The sequence below is a fragment of the Ambystoma mexicanum genome, chromosome 2p (genome assembly GCF_040938575.1).
Source record: "Ambystoma mexicanum isolate Mex_15411 chromosome 2p, UKY_AmexF1_1, whole genome shotgun sequence".
Classification (NCBI taxonomy): domain Eukaryota; kingdom Metazoa; phylum Chordata; class Amphibia; order Caudata; family Ambystomatidae; genus Ambystoma; species Ambystoma mexicanum.
The window spans coordinates 1,304,349,370-1,304,370,394 of record NC_090923.1 but is presented as its reverse complement, the minus strand read 5'-3'; positions in this window follow the sequence as shown (position 1 = coordinate 1,304,370,394).

The window sequence follows — 21,025 nt, the reverse complement described above, 5'->3', positions numbered from 1 at the left end:
TTCAGCACATGCAGACTCGATCGATGACGAGGAAGAAGGATGCTAAGATTGTTGATTAAATAAATGCAAGTGTGCATTTGGACTGTGGCTTACCCAGGACACTCTTTATAGATATTTTAGCAGGAGTACAGAAGTAATTGTTCTTGAGCCACAGGAATCATTAAATCTGGAATTTAGAAAGTGCTGATGTACTGAAAATGCCAGATCTTGATTTCTTATACGACGACTGGAAAAGGGAGCAGTTCCCTGATTCATTCCTCACTGAGTTTCTCTTTGGTTAGACCCCATGGTTCTATCTGATGTCGATATCCATGGGCTCCTTCTCGCTGTCTTCATTTTTATACTCCGAACTTACCCTGTTATTGTTGGGCGTACCACTGACTTATATACTTTTGTGCAGGATCCTAAGAATGGCCCTGCGATTAGAAGATTGCTTGCAGCGATAATTGAGCAGATATTGCAGCTTCCTGAGCATCTAACAAGTCTGCCTGATTAAAAAGGTTTTTTCCTTCCTTAAAAGTAGTATACAGGCACAATGTGGTCCGTTGAGAGTAATGCACTTCCTGAAAGTGAGAGAACTCAACGACGTGTCGAAAATAGCTGATGGTGGAGTCTAATGTATTGGTGATTAATATATGCGTTTTCAGCATTTATTATTGTTTTTCTGATTCTTTTGGTAAACACTGTTTACTTTGTTGGTCCAAAAAAGGCAAAGGTCCCTTTAACCCTCCCCACTCCAGTAACCTATGCAGAATCAGCTGTTGCAAAAAGACCAAGGCCATATGTGATTATCCCTACACCAGTGACACATGTGAAGTCACCCATTTCTCTGACGAGTGTTACTATGATTCCCCCCCCCCCCCAGGAAGGATGTATACTGATGTATTCCATGAGCTTCTTATACAAACTAATTTAGCAAGAAAGAGACCTGAGAGAAGCACGAGGGAAGATGACTATGAGCTGAATAATTATCTAGACAGTACAGCACATTTGGGGGATAACATGTGGTATCACACATCAAAGAGGTAGGAAAAAGAACCTCTGAGGAGAGTTGCTATGTTTGCGCTCTCCCACCTTATGCTATGGGGAAATCCAAGAAATTTGCAGCTATAGAAATAGCAGTTCAGACTGCAATTTGCTGGACTCATCTTGCTCTGTGCCATACAAGAGGTCAGTTCCAGGGTCAAACAGCATCTTTGGTATGGGCGTCTGAATGGACAGCTCCAGACGAAGATGATTACATACAAGATTTAAAGACAAGAGAAAGACCACACACCAGAGATCATGTGATTAGATACGAGCAGCCTGGAATGAAAGGAGCAGGAATCAGATTGGAGATAGACAAGAAGCTAAATTTTCAAGGAAAAACTGATGAAGAAATATGAAGATGCAAGGAGAGAGGTCAGATGCAGATCTGGGGAACAGTACTCTCTCCAGATGGCTGGGAAGAAGGCATAATCGTATGCAGAGCTGTGGCAGTAACAGTATATCACAAACCAGTTATAGATCATGTGGATGTGGAAAAAGGATGCAAACCTGTCTGGCCAAAGCTTGCAAAATTGCTGACATGGGTCGAAGACAAAGGAGACCCATTGCAGATAGTGCCTCTGGCTAGTGCAGAGCCATGCTTCAGAAACAATGGCACAAAAAAAGTTGGAAAGTTGGAAAGAACCAGCAGTGTTGTCGGATTTTCGATGTACCAGGAATGAAGGATGGGACAGTAGTGATAATGGACCACTACTGGGCCTGTAGATCCAGAGCATATATGAAGCTGCCCAGAGACTGGGGAGGACTGTGTTCTAAAGTGATTGCTCATGTTCCAGCACAATTGATACCAAAGAGTGACCTGAACATTGGAGGGTCCCCGAAAACAGATGCTCAGCTAAGGAAGACGAGATCAGTTGAGCTCCTCAACCGAACAAAGAGAGAGAATTATTTCTCAGCAAAATCAATAGCAGTCTCTAATGACATTCCGTATGAACATAGATTGTTCAGCCAGACCTTAGCGATATTCACGACTATCTTTATGCCAGGGATCCAGACGATGGCAAATGCCAAATGGCTACAAATAACCAGATGGGAACTCCTACAGACGATCGATACTACTAGGAAGGAATGCAATGCTATCAAGGAAGAGCTGAGAGCCATAAGACTAATGACTCTTCAGAACAGATATTTCCTGGACATGATTACACCAATGGATGTAGGTTTTTGTGCTAAAATTGGAGAATCATGTTGCACATTCATACTGTCTCATGATGAAGAGAATCATACTTTGACAGAGGCCATAACGATGCAGATGAACTTACACATCAAGAGGGAAGATGAAGTGGGAGATGTTACAGATGATAGTTGGTTTGCACCAATCTTCTCATGGGTTCCACAATGGATGGCTAATATCTTTAAGTTTCTTGGAGTCTTGTTGGTGACGATCATGTTTGGATTCTGTGTGGTCCGAATAATAATCACACAGTGCAAGGAGACAGCCAAGAAAGCAACAGAAATGAAGATCATGATCGATGTCGAGTCAAACCCAAAGAGCTGACAGACGAAGAAATCCGAGACTATGTAAAGGCCAGTATTCATGCACCTGAGGGAACACAGTTTTTGTATCCGAGAAACCACAAGAAGTATGTGAGAAGATGGATTGACTACAGTCCAAATGGACAATGTAGTCTTATGACCTGGAGTGTTGATGAACATATCAAATCAGCAGGATCTTTGAAAGGAGTCATGAAGATATGGATTCAAAGAAGCACTTTTTCAGACGAGGATGTCTAGGTGTGAAGACTGATGAGAGGATGGTCGATGAATCGCCAATAGGGGGGAGTGTAGAGGAGGAGCCAAGTAACTCTACCGGAAGTCCCTCCCCTATTCTGCCTATAAGTTGGGAACCAGAAATTGGCACCAAAGCAATACCTGTAATGATGCCAATAAAACAAAAAGCCTTTAAGAAGAGGTATCCATTGAGAAAACTATTTGTTATGTATCCACGAAGAGCTGACGATCTCTTAAAACAAATCCCGGAAGAAGTGTGAAATGGTGAGAAGAGCCTGGTGACGTCACGTGAAGTAGAAATGACGCACCGAGAAGAGTTGCTGAAGAATCAAGTAAATAGACCTTAAAGATTCTGATGCCGAAATAGAGCATTGGGTGACATTTCAAATGTGAAATGAAGATTGCATGTGTGAGAGGCGCTGAAGAAAATACAAAACTGTTTTATAATTGTACAGTAACACAAGTAGAGGAATAATCAGAAGGCTGGCTATATGTAGTAAATAGACTGCAGGTGATGCACCAATGTATATAAGTTAGTATAGAATCTGGATGTTCCACGATGCATTTTTGCAAACTTGGGCCCGTGAAAGAAAGGGCTGAAAGTATGGCGCAGTTGAATAAATGGCTGACGGCGAAGGAAGATTCGAAAAGGCTTGGCTGGCCCAGTGTCAAGTGTCTGGGCCGCCGAGAGCCTGGGTGTTTATTCAAGGAGATACAATTAACGTGAGAAGCAAGTCATGCTCCTGTTTGAGGTGTAATGGAAAAACACTAGAAGTTACAGGTTTTCCTCATTTAATAGTATTAAATACAGCAAAGGAGCTCAAAACGTGGTCTCTAGTTACATGGTTAGATGAAAATAGACTTTGGGTCGAGCTACACCGAGACTAGAAGATAAGTCCATGCTCACACTCCCTTTTATTCTCAGAGACGAGAGGCTATTCCGAGGCCAAGTTCAAAGACTTAATTGAATGGCAGACCGCAGTAGCGATGATGGATGTTGGGCTAATTGGGTGGGGAGGCATGACCAGGCCAACCCTCCAGCACCTGGGGTACAAGCTTGCATGCTGCTAGCGAGTGGAATATTCCAGAAGGGTGCAAGCGTGCCAACCAATTGTAGAGGGCCACAAAGCAAGGGGCTCTATAGTTTGAGAAGCTAATAGAACATTGTGTATTAGTCTGACACGGAAGATGACTTGCATTAGGGGTGGGTTTAGATGTCCACCTAAACTTAGAGACTCAATCACAATCCCCACTCGTATAGAAAGTATACTTAGATGTTCCCCTTAGACCAACCACAATCCTCTGTAGGTTTTCTTAGTTTGCCACGTAGTATGACGTCAATGATGATGAATATTTAGTATATAATTGTGTTTTTATGATATTTTTTCGAGAGAACTCGTTGAACAAGCTCTGAGGCGTCCGTTGATGTCCGTTGTACTCCCTGTTTTAAAGACTTGTTATTAAAACCGTTAATGTTTGACAACTTCCTTAGTTGGTCTGATTATTGATGCATGAGTAAGATCTGCATCCCCATCCATCTCAGATACTGTTACCTCATCTTAAAGGACCCCTGTGGGTTCAAGAGGATAGTTCAGAAGCGAAATGGTGGGATTTCATTTTGCTTTTGAATACATCGATGTGGACCATGTTACAGATTGCAAAGGGGACGGAGTTCCAAATAAGCGGAGCAAGAAGAGAGAAAGGGGGGAAACAAGTGGAAGCACACAGTTAGAGAGGTGCCACAAGGGTGGTGTTGGAGGCAGAGCAAATGCTGCAAGATGGTTTGTAGGTGTTGATATGAGAGGATAGATACGGCTGTATTTTACCATGGATGGATTTGTGCATTAGTAGGAGAAATTTGAATTTGGTCCCGTTTTGCATAGCTAGCCAGCCTGCTGGCGATAGGAGGAAGCAAGAGTGAAGCGAGGGAGTTAACAGAGAGTCCTGGTAGCAAAGTTAATAATCTTGTCAAGGGGGCAGAAAGCACAGATTGGAAGACCAAAGAGAATACCTGCACAGTAGAAGTCCAGTTTAGAGAAGGCAAGAATGGTTAGGAGATGTTTGGTGGTTTTGAAGGCAAGGAGTTGTCTGATTTTCCTGTTAGTTAGGAGTTTTAGGTGAGTGTCTGTTTCAGTTTTAGAGATGAAGGTAGAAAATGTGTGTGAAGGATCATAGATGACACTACAGCAGGGCTCAAGTCGAGGGTACACGTGGGGGGACGGAGTCTACCCACTTTATTCAGAGGGTAGACTCAGTCCACCCCAGCTAAAAGAGAAACATTGGCATCTTTGAATTTACGAATTAAAGCCAATCTCAGGGATCAAACTGCAGTCATCAGGTTTGTAGGCGGACACTTCACCACTGCACTATATAACCTGATGCAAAATAGCAAACAACTAAAGGTGAAATATCTCATTTCAGTACTTCAAGTACCAGGGAAAACATTTCTATTGGTTCTTTGAGTTTAAAACATGCACACTTTTTAGCGTTTTCAAAAACACTATTAGAAGAAAATATTGTGTCTTGGTTTTGTGTGTGTGTGTTGATTTTATGAAAGGCAAATGTGCAATTTGGTTGGCTATGCAAAGCCAATTAAATGAAATTTGCATATTTCACCTTGCTATTCTAATTTCTGGCAACGTCACATCCCATTGCGTTCGTTGATGAGTCCCCCCTCTTTTATTTTTAGGACTTGACCCCTGCACTACGGTTTCCAGCTGAAGCGGAGTAGGGAAGAGTGTCAGGTAGAAACTGGATAGGCAGGGGAGGAGAAGAGAGAGAGGATTTGGCAGGAAAGAAAAGCACCTGTTTTGGAGGAGTTGAACATAAGAGTGTGAGGCACCACCCAGTAATGAATAGCAGAAAGACAGCCCAAAATGATTTTGGTAGATAGGTCAGTATAGAGTAAAAAGATTGGGTGTTGTCTACGAAGTGTTCGTACCATAATCCAAATGAGGAGATAAGTGTTCAGTGAGCAGAAGTGTACAGTGTGAACAGCGGGGACCCAGGATGGCGGCTTGTGCAATGGCAACAGTAAGAGGAGTGAGTTGAGCAGTGTTGTTTTTTCAGGAAACCAGAGAATTGATGAGGTGCCAGGTAGAACTCAATCCAGACAAGTCCTTGATCACAAATCCCAAGAAGAGAGAGAGTATTGAGGAGATCAGTGTGATCAATGGTATCAAAGGCAGCAGATTGGTCGAAGAGGATTACAATAGAGGATAGGTTGGAATGTTTAGTAGAGGCAATAAAGTTGGAGACATTCATGAGAGCAGTTTCAGTGGAGTAGCAGGACAAATGACAAATGTTGTTCGTGTCAGGAAAGTTAGTAAGAAGGTTGAACACAACTCTTTCCAACACATTAGAGTAGTGAGGAAGTAGTTACACAGGTCGACAGTTGGTTACCATCAGCATCTTGCTTTTTCAGGAGAGGGATGACCATGGCCGTTTTGAAAGTAGAGGGAAAGCAGACGGAGTTTATGGACAGGTTGAAGAGATTAGCAAGGTGAGAGTCCTCCAGGCGGCCAATATGTTTGACAAGCTGAGGCGCAAGAGGATCTGATGGGGCACGAAAAGGGTTAGCCTTCATCAGCAGTGAAAGAATTTACTCAGTGTTGGTATGACCGAAGTGTGAGATAGAGGCAGTGAAAGATGGTAGAGTAGGTGGAGTGAAGAAAATAGGAGGAGAGAGAAAGAGGAGGGTGGGGAGATATTCCCTGATTTTGAAAGCAAAGTATTCAGCAAGGTCACTAGCTGAAAGAGTAGAGTTAATAGTTGTGGGTTTAGGAGGAGTAAGGAGTGAGTTTAGGGTGCCTTGGAGTCAGCGAGGATGGTTGGTGTTTGTGTCAATCAGAGAAAGGTGGAAATCCCTTTAGCGCTATTAAGAGATGATTTGAGATGTCCTCATGAGAGTGGGAGTACCTCCATCTGCATAGAAGTCATTGCATTTCAGTGTGGAGACCGCATATGAATGGGGAGACCCAAGGTTGAGGATGCTGAGACTTGGGGCTGGAGGTTAGCAGTGGGAAGGGAGAAGAGAAGAAGTCTTGAAGTACTGGAAGGTGGAGGAGGCAGTGCCAGTGGAGGAAGGATCTGGAGAGAAGGAGGAGAGTGAGAGTTGAAGGTCAGGGAAGAGGGAAGAGAAGGGTGGTGGATACAATGGAGTGGTCCAAAAAGAGGTGGTGTGACAATAGTGTTAGTTGCTAAAAGAGGTGATGTGATTGGGAGAGAGAATCATGGAGCTTCCTGAGTTCATCAGAGAATAGCTCTGTGGAGCCAGGAGGGTGATGGATAGAAATGAAGTGAGTTGAGTAAGGAAGAGCCATACTTGAGAGTGTCAATTCAAATGAGGTAGGAGAGGATGGGGTATTGGCAGTGCATGAGATGTTCAGGTGGTCATTAAATAGGTGCCCAACAACACTGTCTTTGACCGTCAGACGAGAGAGAGGGAGAGAAGGAAAATTTGGAGTCATGAAGGGCTGCCCGGGTAGCAGTGTGAGAGGGAGAGAATCAGGTTTCAGTGATAGCAAGGAAATCAAGGGTAGGACAACTAGAGGGAAAGTAGTCAGTGATGAAGGAAGTCTTTTTGCAAACAGACTGACCGTTTCAGAGTGCAATGTTCAGTTGATGCAGCAGGGAGCAGTAGAGGAATTTAGTTTCAGAGCAGGAGAGGTGGGGTGGGAAGGTGATCGGAGTAGAGAGGTCTGTTGGTTGGCATTGTTAGAATGGGGGTGGTATGGTGATGATGGAGAGTTGTGAGTTTCATGATCGTGATAGGGAAGGTGGGGGATGTAGCGTGATTCGAGAGTGCATAAGGAGAGAATAGCATGATGAGGAGAAGGAAGAGAGAATGCATTTTAGTTCAGTAGTAGTCAGGGGTAGCTGTGAATGCACTAGGTGGATTTTAGGTATTACCAGGTGGAGTGGGAGAGAATGTGGTATGAAGGATCCCAGGCAAAGAGGTTGGGAGTAAATACTGGGAGATTAGCTGTTCACCCTGTCCTTGGATCACCCGGGGATAAATTGCCCCAGTAACGAGGAGTACAGTAGGAGGGGTGGCACAGAGCATACAATGGTGACAGGAGGGAGGCAGGATCAGAAGATGCCAGATCGGGAGCCGGGCTGGGTTCAATGTTGCTCTCAGTCCAGTTGAAGCCACTTCTAAGGATAGAAAGACCATTTAAAGATGGGTGTTTTGTGGTTAGTGGTCTCCTGATCATCCCGTAGATTGACACTGAATGGTTCTTGTAGGTCCTCTGATTTCTGCAGGCAGCCTCAGGCAGCTGAAATTAGTGCTTCTATTGGTGTTGTGCTGAGCTCTCAGCCCAGGCCAGGTGCAGACCAGTCATCAAACTAAGGGAAAAAACATTATACGTAGTCTACTGACATTTAAAAATGGAGATTATGAGTCTACCAAAAGAATGGAGTTACCCACCTTACAATACCTTTATATTCTGTTGGGGTACCTCCATTTTCTCAATTCTCCTGCCTCCCTTTTGATGTTTCTTCTGCACCTCTGTTTTTTATCAAACCTCTTCATCCAGTCGGTCCCTGTCAAAGGGCAGGAGGTGTGAGAATGTACATTTTTCTGAAAGGCATTCTCATAGGGGGCAGGGATCGGACACAATGCTCATCCTGAATTAATGTGAAAGTCAGGTTATTTCAGGATTTGGGGATTATCATCAATTAAGACAAGTCCATCCACGTCAGACTTTAGAATTTGGAGGATTTGTCATAGATAACAGGACATCCTCTCTCAGTCTTCCATCTTTGAAAGTTTGCCAGACCAAGAGGGAACTTCGGAGGGACATCCAGGCACTGTTGATATCTATGAAGGTCCTGGTAAGCATTATAGGTCTTCCATCCATGTCCATTCAAGTGATTTATCATGGTCCTCTATTTTACAGGGCACTCCAAGTGCCTTATTCTCCAAGTACAAATTTTAAAAATACCATAGCCCTTCCATTCAGATAATGAATGAATCCAATCATATTGCCATAGTTTGCATTTTGCTCTATCCGGTGTTATCCTAAGTGTATTCATTGAAATACCTGCCACCTCCATCACCATGTGACAGTCATCCTTCCATTTATGCACCTGCCGTACTGAGTCCGCCCTAAAAAGGGCCCCAAAGCTGACAAAGTCCCCTTAGAGTGACCCAGCAAACATTTCCTCAAAAGAACCGGGGTAGGCCATCTCACCATCGTGACTAACGAGAGGAGACCCAGCTCACATCGAATAATCTCAAATGGAATACCTTGTGCTAGGGCCAGCAACTTCTTCCATTATATACCTTCTAATCGGTTCCAATTGACCTTAGAGAGCATTAGTTTAGATTCTGCACCATATAGCAAGGTGGGAACTACTTTTTATTTGTAATAAGTAATGGCCGGCAGACATGAACATTTTCCATATCTACCATGTATAATCTGACCTAGGGCAGCTGCTTTCCAAGCCTTCAATTTTAGTTCCTCAATGTAAGGTACTTCCCTTAATTTATCATTGGTACAACCCCCCCCCCCCCCCCAGATATATATATTCATGTACCAATTGCAAGGAGGTCTTACTCATTTTTGTGAATAAGAACATTTTGTCCTCCCCTTTTTTGGTGAAAAGATCATATTTGATTTTCTGACGTTTGCAGTAAGGCCATCAACTGTATACAATTGTAGCCTCCCTCCCATTAAAAAGTCTAAGGCGGGTGGGATTGGATTCCCTCATATTGCGCCGAAGCTTTGGAATGCCCTTAACTCACTCAGAGCCAAGACTTCACTCCCAGCATTCAGGAAAATGCTCAAAACCACACTTTTCAACTAACACAGCCTGCTCCTCCTCTCCTGCCCTGCCTCTCCCTCCCTTTGTCTACTGTACTACTTTGTAAATATGTTTATATGTACCACGTAATTAAGTATGTGTCGTGTAACTGCACCTTTATGCCTTAAGGCTGTGGCACACCATTTTCTGTAACTAAGCATGCTGCCCTGTAACACCGCCTCAATGCCTCTGGGCTGGTGTGCGCTTTATAAATGTTAATAAGTAAATAAATAAATAAATAAAATACCCTTATAAGTTGATGCTGGAAACCCACCGGGGTCTAATCCAATAATATTAAATCATGAGCATATATAAGCCATGCCAAGGGAAGACCCCCCCCAACCTAGGAGGAAAAGATCTAGCTAAATTAAGGTGACCACCTAGATCAGCAATAAAGAGGTTGAATAAAGCAGAGGCCAGAATGCACCCCTGCTTTAGACCTCTTTTTGTGGGAATAGACTTCGATAGAAGACTGTGTTAGTTCAGCCTCAGCTGTATCGATGTTTCTGTGTACAATTCTCATATTTCCACTAGAAGTTTTGGAGGGCAGCCCTAATTATACAGCTTTGTAAACAACAATGCCCGATCTAACGAGTCAAAAGTCAATTTGAAGTCTATAAATGCTAGGTAAACCGGTTGGGCTGAGAACAGAGCATTTATTTTTTATCCACGACAGAGCCATCAGGTTCATAGAGGTCCATAGACCAGCAACAAACGCCGATTGATAAGGGCCAAAACATTTAGCCTCCTTGACCCACCTGAGCAGATCTCTTAAAACTAATCTAGCGAAGATCTTACTCGGGCCATCAGGGAGAGCTATTTGTCATAACTCAGGGGATCCTCTCTCCGTCCTTTCTTGAAAATTGGGATGATCATTGACTTCTTCCAGGAAGCGGGCACTGTACTCACTGCAAGTATGCTAGTATGCTAGAAAACATCCTAACTAAGATGTCCACCCAGGCCTCTGGATGGGCCTCAAACATTATGTTTGAGATCCCGTCAGGGCCAGGGGAACTCTTCTGCACCGTTCTTAGATGTTATGGCCTGCAAAATTAGCTGTGCATCCATGAGTAACAAGGTGACTTGATGCCCTCTACACCAGTTCTTATAGTAGCTCTTCAGTACTCAGAATTTGACTGAGATTGAATCACTATTTCCTGACAACCGTCCCCTGATATCCGATCTCAGCTTGCGTTTCTTATGTATAACTTCTGCATCAAAAGCCTGCTTACTAGAGTATAGGTTTTGAGAAAAGTGAATGATTGTAATTGCAAAGAGGCTAAGACAAGAGATATAAAAAACCTATACCTCATCAATGAGTGCAAAGCCAACAAAGAGTTCTGATTCCACTTAAGACGATTTCTCCCCGAGGTGACATGCACGCTCTGCCGGTAATAATCCCTTGTGTGAGTAGGGGCCAAATCGACCAAACTTAACCTTAATAAATGATGGTCACTATAAATGATGGTCACTTTCTATCTGGGGAGTTATAACTAATGATTCAACTGTAGGCAAAATCCCCCTCTAAACAAAAAAGTAATCAATAATTGAAGAGCCAACCAGTGACCTGCCAAGTAGGGTGCGCCGGAATGTCTCCCCTATCCTCCATTAGACCCAACCACTTCACTGCTCTTGGATGTAATTTCAAAGGGTCATCCGGGATACAATGTACATTTAGGTCCTCTGCTAGAATCACCACCAGCATTTCCCTGTCAACCGTACATGCGTTCAAAATGTTTGCAACTGCCTTAAAAAAAGTTCATCCTTAATGCCGAAAGGGTTCCTGTAGACATTTAAGAGGACATAGGACTCCACTGACTTCCCCAGGTTAGTCATACGAGATCATTTTGAAAGTTGAAGGAATAGGTTCGAGCTACCCAGTCACTCAAGGTAAACCCTGTACAATTCCTACAGCCCGTCAAGAGGGCCAAGGTTGGTAGGCCCAACAACCCCTTTCGAGCAGGATTAAGAATTAGTGAATTTCCATCCCACTCATACCAAGCACACTCTTGTGATGAGGTCGTGGTCGGAGACTTCTGGGACCCATCTCAACTTTTTGGCCACCTGCATTATCTACTGTGGCCAAACATATTGATTTTACTTTCCTTCTATAAATAATCCATTTGATGAATTATATGTCATGATTTTTTATAGATTGTCTATATCTTACACCCATTGGTGCTTGGTATGAGTGGATTGATGTCTGACGGGTGTATGTGGATGAATGCTTGAACGATTGAATAGTATGAATATTATTAAATAGATGTGCTCTTAAAAGTTTTTTCCTGCTATGTAAATTGTTGCCGTAAGTGCAGATTAAATCCTGATTTGACTCATATATTTAAACTGTATCAGGCCTAATAAAAATCCTTGATACCAAACCTTTAAATTGTATCCTCTGGATGTCTTTCCGTGATTAATTATTACTGGGCTGTGACACATGGGAAGGACATTGAAAAGAGGACATTTTAAAATCAGAGCTTACATTTATATTGTTGGGATCCCTGCGATTGGTACAGATAGCAGAGAGGCATTATGGTATATGTAGTTTGGATTTTCCATGCTGCCAAAAATGTAAAAACAATAAAACTAAGGAAGAGGAATGCATAATAACTCACCTCTGTGTCGGTTACAGAATCCTGACTCTCTGTCACATGACTCGGAGCGACTGACATTTTCACAAACTGCTGATGAGAAGGCAGGGCAGCTACAGTTCGTAATGAGCTGGTTGGCCGACGAGCCCTCCTTGGATACTAATTTACTGTAACCCTCTCCTGCACATTATTTTCTGAAGGAGGCACTGTGGGTACAGGTGACTCGATTCGCTTATTTGCCTCACCTTTTAATGCTGGGCAAGATCCTGTGGCACAGAGCCTGGCAGTTGATGGGAATTACCGACCCTACTCTCCTAACATCCCCCTGGTAGCGTTGCTAGCTATCTAGCCGAACTCTGTAAAGGTGATCAGGAAGCACTGGCTGAACTGTGGTGTGGCAACGGTGGGAGACCTGTTGCAGGAGGAGGGAGTGATAGATTATGAGTCCCTGGTACAGACCTCAGGTATACATAGGGTTCAATTTATAATGCATGTAGGGTAGCTTAAAGCGATAAAAAAGAAATGGCCAGACCTTCAGGAGGGAAGGGGGATGACCCAACACTGGAGGCCATGTATGACATGTCTGAAGGTGGTCACGTAGTCTCCAGAGTATATGAGTTGTTGTTAGGAAAATTGCATAAACCCGTCCTGAAAGTGCATACGCAATGGGAAGCTGACCAAGGTAGGACCCTTACGACGCAAAGTGAGCTTGGGCCTTGACTTACACGAAAAAGGTCTCTCGGAATGCCCGCTTTAAGTTACTGCAGTTGTATGAATTGCTGTGTTTATATACGTAGTCATGCATGTGCTGTTCATCTGCTTTTATGTTGTTTTTTTTACCGAATAAAGCTATGTTTAAACACACGCAATTGTATGTCACACATAGGGCATACGTGACCCTACACACAAATGTCCCATTTGCAGGGGTTTGCAGGGAACAAGACAGTGGCCCTCATTCTGACTCAGGCGTTAAGGGGTTTACGGCGCCGTAAACGGCGCCGACCCTTAACGCCTGATTACAAGGTTCCCTTTGCGGGATGGCTTTTAACGGCTGCTTTTTTGCAGCCATTAAAATCCATGCCGCAAAGGGACCTTGGCGATAATTACGGCACCGTAATTTACGGTGCCGTAATTATCGCCTTTCCCCATTCCCATTATGCCCTATGGGGCGAAAATGGGAATGGGGAAGGGTAAAATGGGAAATGGGGATTTACCGCCCCACTCACCTTGGAATGGGGCGGTAAATCCGCCAACCACCATGGCGTAAACATAGTTTACGCCATGGTGGTAAGGGTACGACCCAGGCGGTAACTTACCGCCTGGGTCGTAATGAGGGCCAGTGTGTTTGCCCTAGACCGGCAAGTGATGAGGCAGACATTATGCATATGTTCTGGACTTGCCTGGTGGTATGAGGGTACTGGGAGGCAATTGCAAATAAGGTAGCCATGGGTGGAATTGAGATGCATGCCTGGCCGCTGGAGCGCTATCCACTGGGCCTGTTCATGCGAGGGTAGAAACATATGACCCACTTTGCCAGTAGGAAAGACTTGATTTGTGTGCTTGCAAAACGCGGGATTGCAATGGCATGGAAATCGAAAAAAGGACCCAGCGTTAACGCTTGGTGGAGTGATTTATACAGCCGGGCGTTTGCCGAAACTTCTGTCTGGCAAAGCGCAGTGTAGAGGGGCTTGAAAGAGGTGAGTGTCAATGTGAATAGATGGAGTGCTTTGACGCAAGCAATGTTTGCCACTTCTCACGATATTCCGCCATAGACAATTGTTATCAATTGGTGTTTGATGTGGGAACCCACTGGGCCTCATTACGACCCTGACGGAACGGGTTAAACGGCGCCGTAAAAGGCTGCGGCGCCGTTCAACCCGTTCCGCCACATTACGAGGTCCCCTCGCGGGACACGTTAAGCACGCCTAGGAAAACCAGGCGTGCATACCGGGTCCCGCGAGGGGAAGAGGGAGCAAACAACGGGCCATCTCGTAATGGCCCGTTGTTTACTCCCTCTCCCATTCCCATTCAGCCCTATGGGGGCTGAATGGGAATGGGGATGAACCGTGTCCGTGTCCTCGAGTGAGGAATTACCGGGCCATCCGAACTTGGAATGGTCCGGTAAGTCCTCATTCCGAGGACACGGACACGGATGCGGTTTTGCCGGCAGCCATGCCGCCAATAGCGGCATGGCTACCGGCATACCTCGTAATGAGGCCCACTGTGTATTAATGGGTTTACTTAGAACACTGGGGCACGCCGCTTCTGGATTGGGGGCGGGCAGGACCAAAACGGCACAGGCAGGAGCTGTTACTTTCTTTTGTTGCTTTCGCCCCTATAGACTGACACTATTCACTACAGTCATTGTGAGATGTTTGCAGACTGTAAAGTCAAGACGTATTTGCTGTATGTTGTGACAGAAACAACAATTGTTTACAACAAAAAAACGAGCTGAGGGAAACACCACAGACACTTGGTGGTTTTGCAAAAGACCGTGAGAAGTAAAGCCATTCAGCTGCTGGCAAGATGATTAAAGTGTCAGGTTGTGCGCTCTCAGGCACAGGGCTTGGAGACGCCTATTAGCAGGGCTAGGAGCACCAACGGCCGGCAAGAAATGTGTCTGTTTCTCCTTCTCCTCCTCTGATTAGCTCCAGTGCTGTTGTCGGTCTCTTTAGACATTCCAGTTCCATATTTGGACTCTGTGTCCACTCAGCACGTGTTAGGACACATCTTGTGTCACAGTTTGACAAGGGCCTAATTGATGAACACGGCCAATGCTGTAACGTGCTAATGAAACAATCGAAGCCGCGTAGGGTGGGATGGGTGAACGGACGCACGGTCGGTTGGCACCTGTATGCAGCCTCCCCCAAGGAAGAGTGCCAACACAATAGGGCAGGAGGTTGGTGAAGGTGCGCTGGCGTTTGTGAGCCGCTCAACACAGAACCGTGGTCTGAAAACCAACAGTGTGGCTGGGATGTAAATCATAAGACATGGATGTGAACACTTTAACCAGGAATTAGTTCCAGACATGGATGTAATTCTTTGTCCGGTTAACTGTTTCATGAAGAGTCAGAGGAATTTAAAAGTGCGCATGCACTCACTATGTCTATGACAGATGGCGGCGGAGTAAAGCCAGAGCTAACGACCTAGGCTGAGGGCATATGGCTGGAGAAGCTGCTTGGGCGCCCAGCGGGACTGCCCATTGCATACATTTGCGGATAGTTTGGGTTGATGTCGTAATGAGGCACGCGCTGCAACACCTTACACTCTCACATAGAGAAGCCGTGCTGGTCAGATGTCAATGCATACCCCGATGCAGCAGTTTTATGGCATCTTATGGCAGAATGCAATCAATGGTGTGATAGTTTGGTGACAGAAGCAACAAAGAATACTACCAAAGATATAAACAATAGAGTCAAGCAGACCATTGCTGGGGTTTCACTTGAACAGAATGTTGTTGACATGGCAACAAATAAAGTACGCAGGCTATTATATAGCATATGTACCTAAGTAGCTAACATTGCCATTATGTGAAAAAGCGACTAGTGCGAAGCGAAACATGTCATTTCTGTGGGTTTGTTTTATCATCCCTTGACATGGGGATGATAAAAACACGGGGAGCAATTATTAAAGAACCTTGTTCTGGAATCCTCATTGTGTCGACTTCTTTACTGCACCTTGGATCTGTGAGCCAACAGAGTGCATTAGCAGGGTGCTTATCGCACCGGGTTGTACATTACGATATTACGATATATACATATACATATTTAATGAAAACACTTTGTTAAAGGGACATTATGGTTAAGTTGCACTAATAAAAACCTATGAAATTCAATGGAAAAACATTGTTACAGGGACGTTATGGTTACAGGTAAAACTGAAAAACCTCAGAAATTTGCCAGTTATGGGAAGCTAAGCAAACATAACCCGCACCACCACCGTGCACTACTAAGACTAACACCCAAGACATCAAAGATGACATCACAAATGTCATTGATGACATCACCACCTCGGTGCATGAAGGAAAATCCTTTTCCAAGATGGCCACCATGGAAAGAGAAGGCAAGGTTTCATAGAGGGCCCCTCTTCGCTTTCCATGGCAGCCTGCAGAAGGCGAAGAGAGGACCCTATGACCATATTACCACAAGCACATGTTTCTTCCCTTTCAAAGCTTTCCCACTTTCGAATAACTTTACCACAATCCCGGTCCCAGGTGGACATGGCCACTTTAACCCCATGTGTTGTCCCTCGTGGTCATGGCCAGTAGCCAGATTGTCCGGATCATGACCTCATTCCATGACCTAGACAATGTGGCCATTGCCCATGGCCACAGGCTACACCTCAGTCACCAAAGGTATATCACTATTTTTTGTACCTACATTATGGCACTGGTCAAAAAATAAAACACAGGCACATTTGCAAAACCATTCTTTAAGATCCTTGCCAATGCTCCTTACACAAGTTTGCTGGAAATCCACACATATTTTATTTTTTCAAAAGTGTCAAATGTATGAACATACAATAGTCATGTAACTTAGCCCCCACTTGTCAAAATCCATTCAGACTTTACAAAAACATGTATATCTAGATCCAAAATCTTTTTGCAAACTTTTGTGTAGATTCGTCAACTGGCACCACATTTATAAGCCTTACAATATTTTGGGACCCCCTCTAATTTTGCCCCCTCTTGGAAAAATCCCACCAGACTTCGCAAAAACATTTATATCATAGATCTATTATCAGTATGTCAACTTAAGTGTAGATTTGTCAAATGGCACCTCATTTATAAGCCTTTACATTATTTTGGGATACACCTCTAATATTGCCTCCTCTTGACAGAATCCCAGCAAACTTTGCAAACTCATTCAGAATTAGGTAAACTTTTATGCCTTTTCATTAAGTGACGCCAAAGTTATACGCCATCCAATAACTGCTTTTCACCAACCCTGAAATGCAGGGGTGTCCGCGAACTTCACAGGACTTTAAGCAGACTTTTATGGTGTAAAATGCCAGTTCTTTTTGCTTCTTGCAGCCATATCCCATCCCATCCTCATCACCCCTCACCTCCCCAGAGATTATTTGATGAGTTTGACAAGTGCAATGTTGTGTTTTTTAATATGTTTTTACTGCGATGTAGGGGACACCGGCCGGTGTCTGTGAATCCAAGATGGCGGGCGTTTCCAAAAATCTGACGCACTTCACGCTTTTCACCATCCAATCAGTGGGTGCGTCCGATGTCCGCAGACACCATGTTGCCTTCTAAGCCAATCGGAGCGCTGTCCGCGGACCGAACATGGGAATGGGTCTGCGGATAGAAACCAGATATCACACATTTTTTTGGGCCTACATTTGGTCATTTAAAAAAAAAAAATGAAAGGAGGGATTTCCACCAAATTTACAAAAGCACACTTTTGGGACCAAGCCGCCGCTCCTGACGCAAATTTGGTGGAAATCTGTACAACAGTTTGGGCTGTAGGCGTGAGCATAGTTTTTCTCTATTCAGTCTATGGAGAAAAAAATAATTGGAAGCCCCCCTATAACTTTGCCCCCCCCCCCCGGACAAATCCTCACTAAGCTTTGCAAAAAAGTATATGGCCCGCTCTGAACATTTTTTCGGGAAGTTTGGTGAGGTTTCGTGCAGGGAGGGGAGTTATAGGGGGGGGGTCCCAATTGTTTTTTTTCCATAGATTGAATGGGCAAAAACCTTGCGCACTACTAGAGCCCGAATGGATGGACGGATTTGCACCAAATTTGCGGCAGGAGCAGGGGCTTGCGTCAGAAAGCATGCCTTTGTGAGTTTGGTGGAAATCCGACCAGTACTTTTGCTGCAAAGAACTGAAATGTACGTCTGAAAAAATTAGTGATATCTGGCTCTACTCTGCTGACCCATTTCCCTGTTCACTCGGTGGACAGACGTCTCATTGGCTTGCAGTACGCCGTGCTGTCTGTGAACTTGGGACGCGGCCGGTGGTTGGATGGAGGGAAGCGTGCTGTGAGTCAAATTTTTTGGCAAATGCGTCATGGTGAATCAGAGGATAGTGTTGTGGTGTGTGTGCCAAGCCCCAAAGGCATTGTGTGCATGGCTGGGGTCTTGTACGTAACAGTGTGGCCACTAAAATTAGTCATATCTGGCTCCGCTCTGGCGTCCCATTTCCCTGTTCACTGAGCGGTCAAAAATTTGATTCCACTGCAGTGTGTTGTGAAGTGATGTGCGTCATAAGTTTTCGATAACGCCGGCATGTTGTGTCCAAGGACAATGCGGTGGCGAAAGGGGCTGGTAAACATACTTTACTGCATCTGGTGGTGGGAAGAAGGGATGGAAAGGGTGGGGAGTGAGAAGTGCTTTATCTGATATATCTCATTAGAAGAAGACGGTGGTGTGCCAGCGGTATCCGTGCATACTATGCACAGAAAGGTATATCCACTGGTTGAAAAGTTATGTCCACTGGTTGCAAGTAGGTGCCACATTGTTGCTTTGTGTGTGTGGTTTGGCTGCATTGCACACATTTCTGGTTGCGTGGGTGTGGTGATTGTTAGAACATCCAACAGTTGTTAGTGTATGGGTGGAGATGCTGTATTGAGCAGTCCTGCAGTGTGTCCACTGGGTGCAGTGTTAGAATAGTGTCCATATAGAAGAGGGTACGGTTAAACGGGTTCTTATATGTGCTTGGGTAGTCTGTATTGCGCAGATTAGTAAGTGTTGTAGGGCATTATGCAGTATTGGTTCTATGCACGTACTACAGTGTTGGGAGCAGGACCAATGTTGAGAAGATTTTGTTGATTGGTTGGCATTAATATGATGGTTTGTGAATGGAAGTGGGTAGTGGTGCCAAACACTGTGCTATGTTTGTGCATTATGGTAAGTGGAATATGTGTGCTTGCATCCCTGCTTTATGGTGTGGTGGTTGGGTAGAAGTGCTGGTCCCTATGTTTCCTTTGTGAACTCTGGAACCTGGCTACATGTTCGCCTGCCAGGCTCTGCTATGTTGTGGTGGGTGTGGGCAAGCCCTAGATTGGTGGGAGCATGGCCGAAGGCCGTAGGCCCTAGGCCATGCCCCAACAGTCTAGCCCTAGGTCTTCACCACAGCCACCACACATAATGCAGCAATGCAGTTGTAACTCTGCATGTCTTCGAAGGTGGGGACCTGTACACAATGGTTGTAGAGGACATTGTAGGCTTGGTAGAACAGCAGAAGTGATCTGCTATGCGTACATTAGCATATGGTGTAGGGCATTGCACGTTTTGCACATTAGGAAGTGATATCTGACCATTTGCGTTTCTTAGGGATTGCCCTTTATAAGAACCCTTCAAATGTTGCGTTGGATGCATGGCTGGAGCCCTTGCACCGACAAGTATGTCTACTGGTTGCAAGTAGGTTTGACAGTGTTGCTTTGTATGTATTTGGTTTGGCTGCATTGCATACATTGTTGGTTCCACGGGTGTGGTGATTGTTAGAACATCTTACAGTTGTCGGTGCATGGCTGGAGATGCTGCAGTGAGCAGTGCTGCAGCGTGTCCAGTGGGTGCAGTGTTGGAATACTGTCCGTATAGAAGAGAGTACGGTTGAAGTGGATGCAATATGTGCTTGGGTAGTTTGCATTGTGCATATTAGTAAGTGTTGTACTGCACTCTGCACTATTGCTTGTATGCAGTTACTTCTTACATTTGGTGCTGCATGGATGGAGATGCTGCATTGAGCAGTGCTGCAGAATGTCCACTGGTGCAGTGTTGGAATAGTTTCCATATAGAAGAGGGTACGGTTGAAATGGTTCTTATGTGTGCTTGGGTAGTCTGCATTGCGCAGATTGGAAAGTGTTGTCGTGCACTATGCAGTATTGGTTCTATGCACTTACTACTGTGTTGGAAGCAGGACCAATGGTGTCAAGATTTTGTTGTTTGGTTGGAAGTAATAGCATGATTTGTGAATGGAAATGGGTAGGGGTGCCGACCAGTGTGGTATGTTTGTGGATTATGGTAACTGGAACATGTTTGCAAGCATCGCTGTAATATGAGGTGGCGGTTGGCTAGAAGTGCCGGTGCCTATGTTGCCTTTGTTAAATCTGGCACTTGGCGACATGTTCGCCTGCATGGCTCTGTTATGCTGTGGTGGGTGTGGCAAAGGCCTAGACTGTTGGGTGAATGGCCAAAGGCCATAGGCCATGCACCCAACAGCCTAGCCCTTCACCACAGCCACCACAACACAATGCAGGCATGCAGTTGTAACTCTGCATGTATTTGAAGTTGGTGACTTTTACACAATGGTTGTGGAGGACATTGTAGACTTGGTAGAACAGCATAAGTGAGCTGTTATGCTTAGATTAGCATATGGTGTAGACCATTGCACCTGTTGCACAATAGGGAGCCACATGTGACCATTTGTGTTTGCTATGGTTAGGCCCTTATAAGACCCTTGCTTTAGGAAGTGCTTTAAGATATTGCAGCATGAAGTACTCAGCAACACACATGTAAAATATGGCCAATGTACACAGTCTCCTACATAGCGTTCAGCACACCCGACGCAACGTTACACAGCCATGCATGCAAATATGTGGCCAGGGTGAAAGCTGGCTTGCTCAATTGCAGATGGGCAGTGCATTGCACATGACACGAGCATTTAATCATAGGGTGTACTATGGTATGTTCTCTGTGGTGAGGGCTTAGCACCTTGGATGCATGGCTGGAGTGGAAAGGGAAGAAGGACTGTACCTGCTTCACTGGGGCGTGGCCCTCACAGTAGCTATGAAAGCGCAGGTGCCACATCCTGCCCCCTTTAGCATGGTGGCCATGGAAATGGAACTGTGGGAATTAGCCAATCAGTTGTTGAGGGTGTGCCTCACAGAAA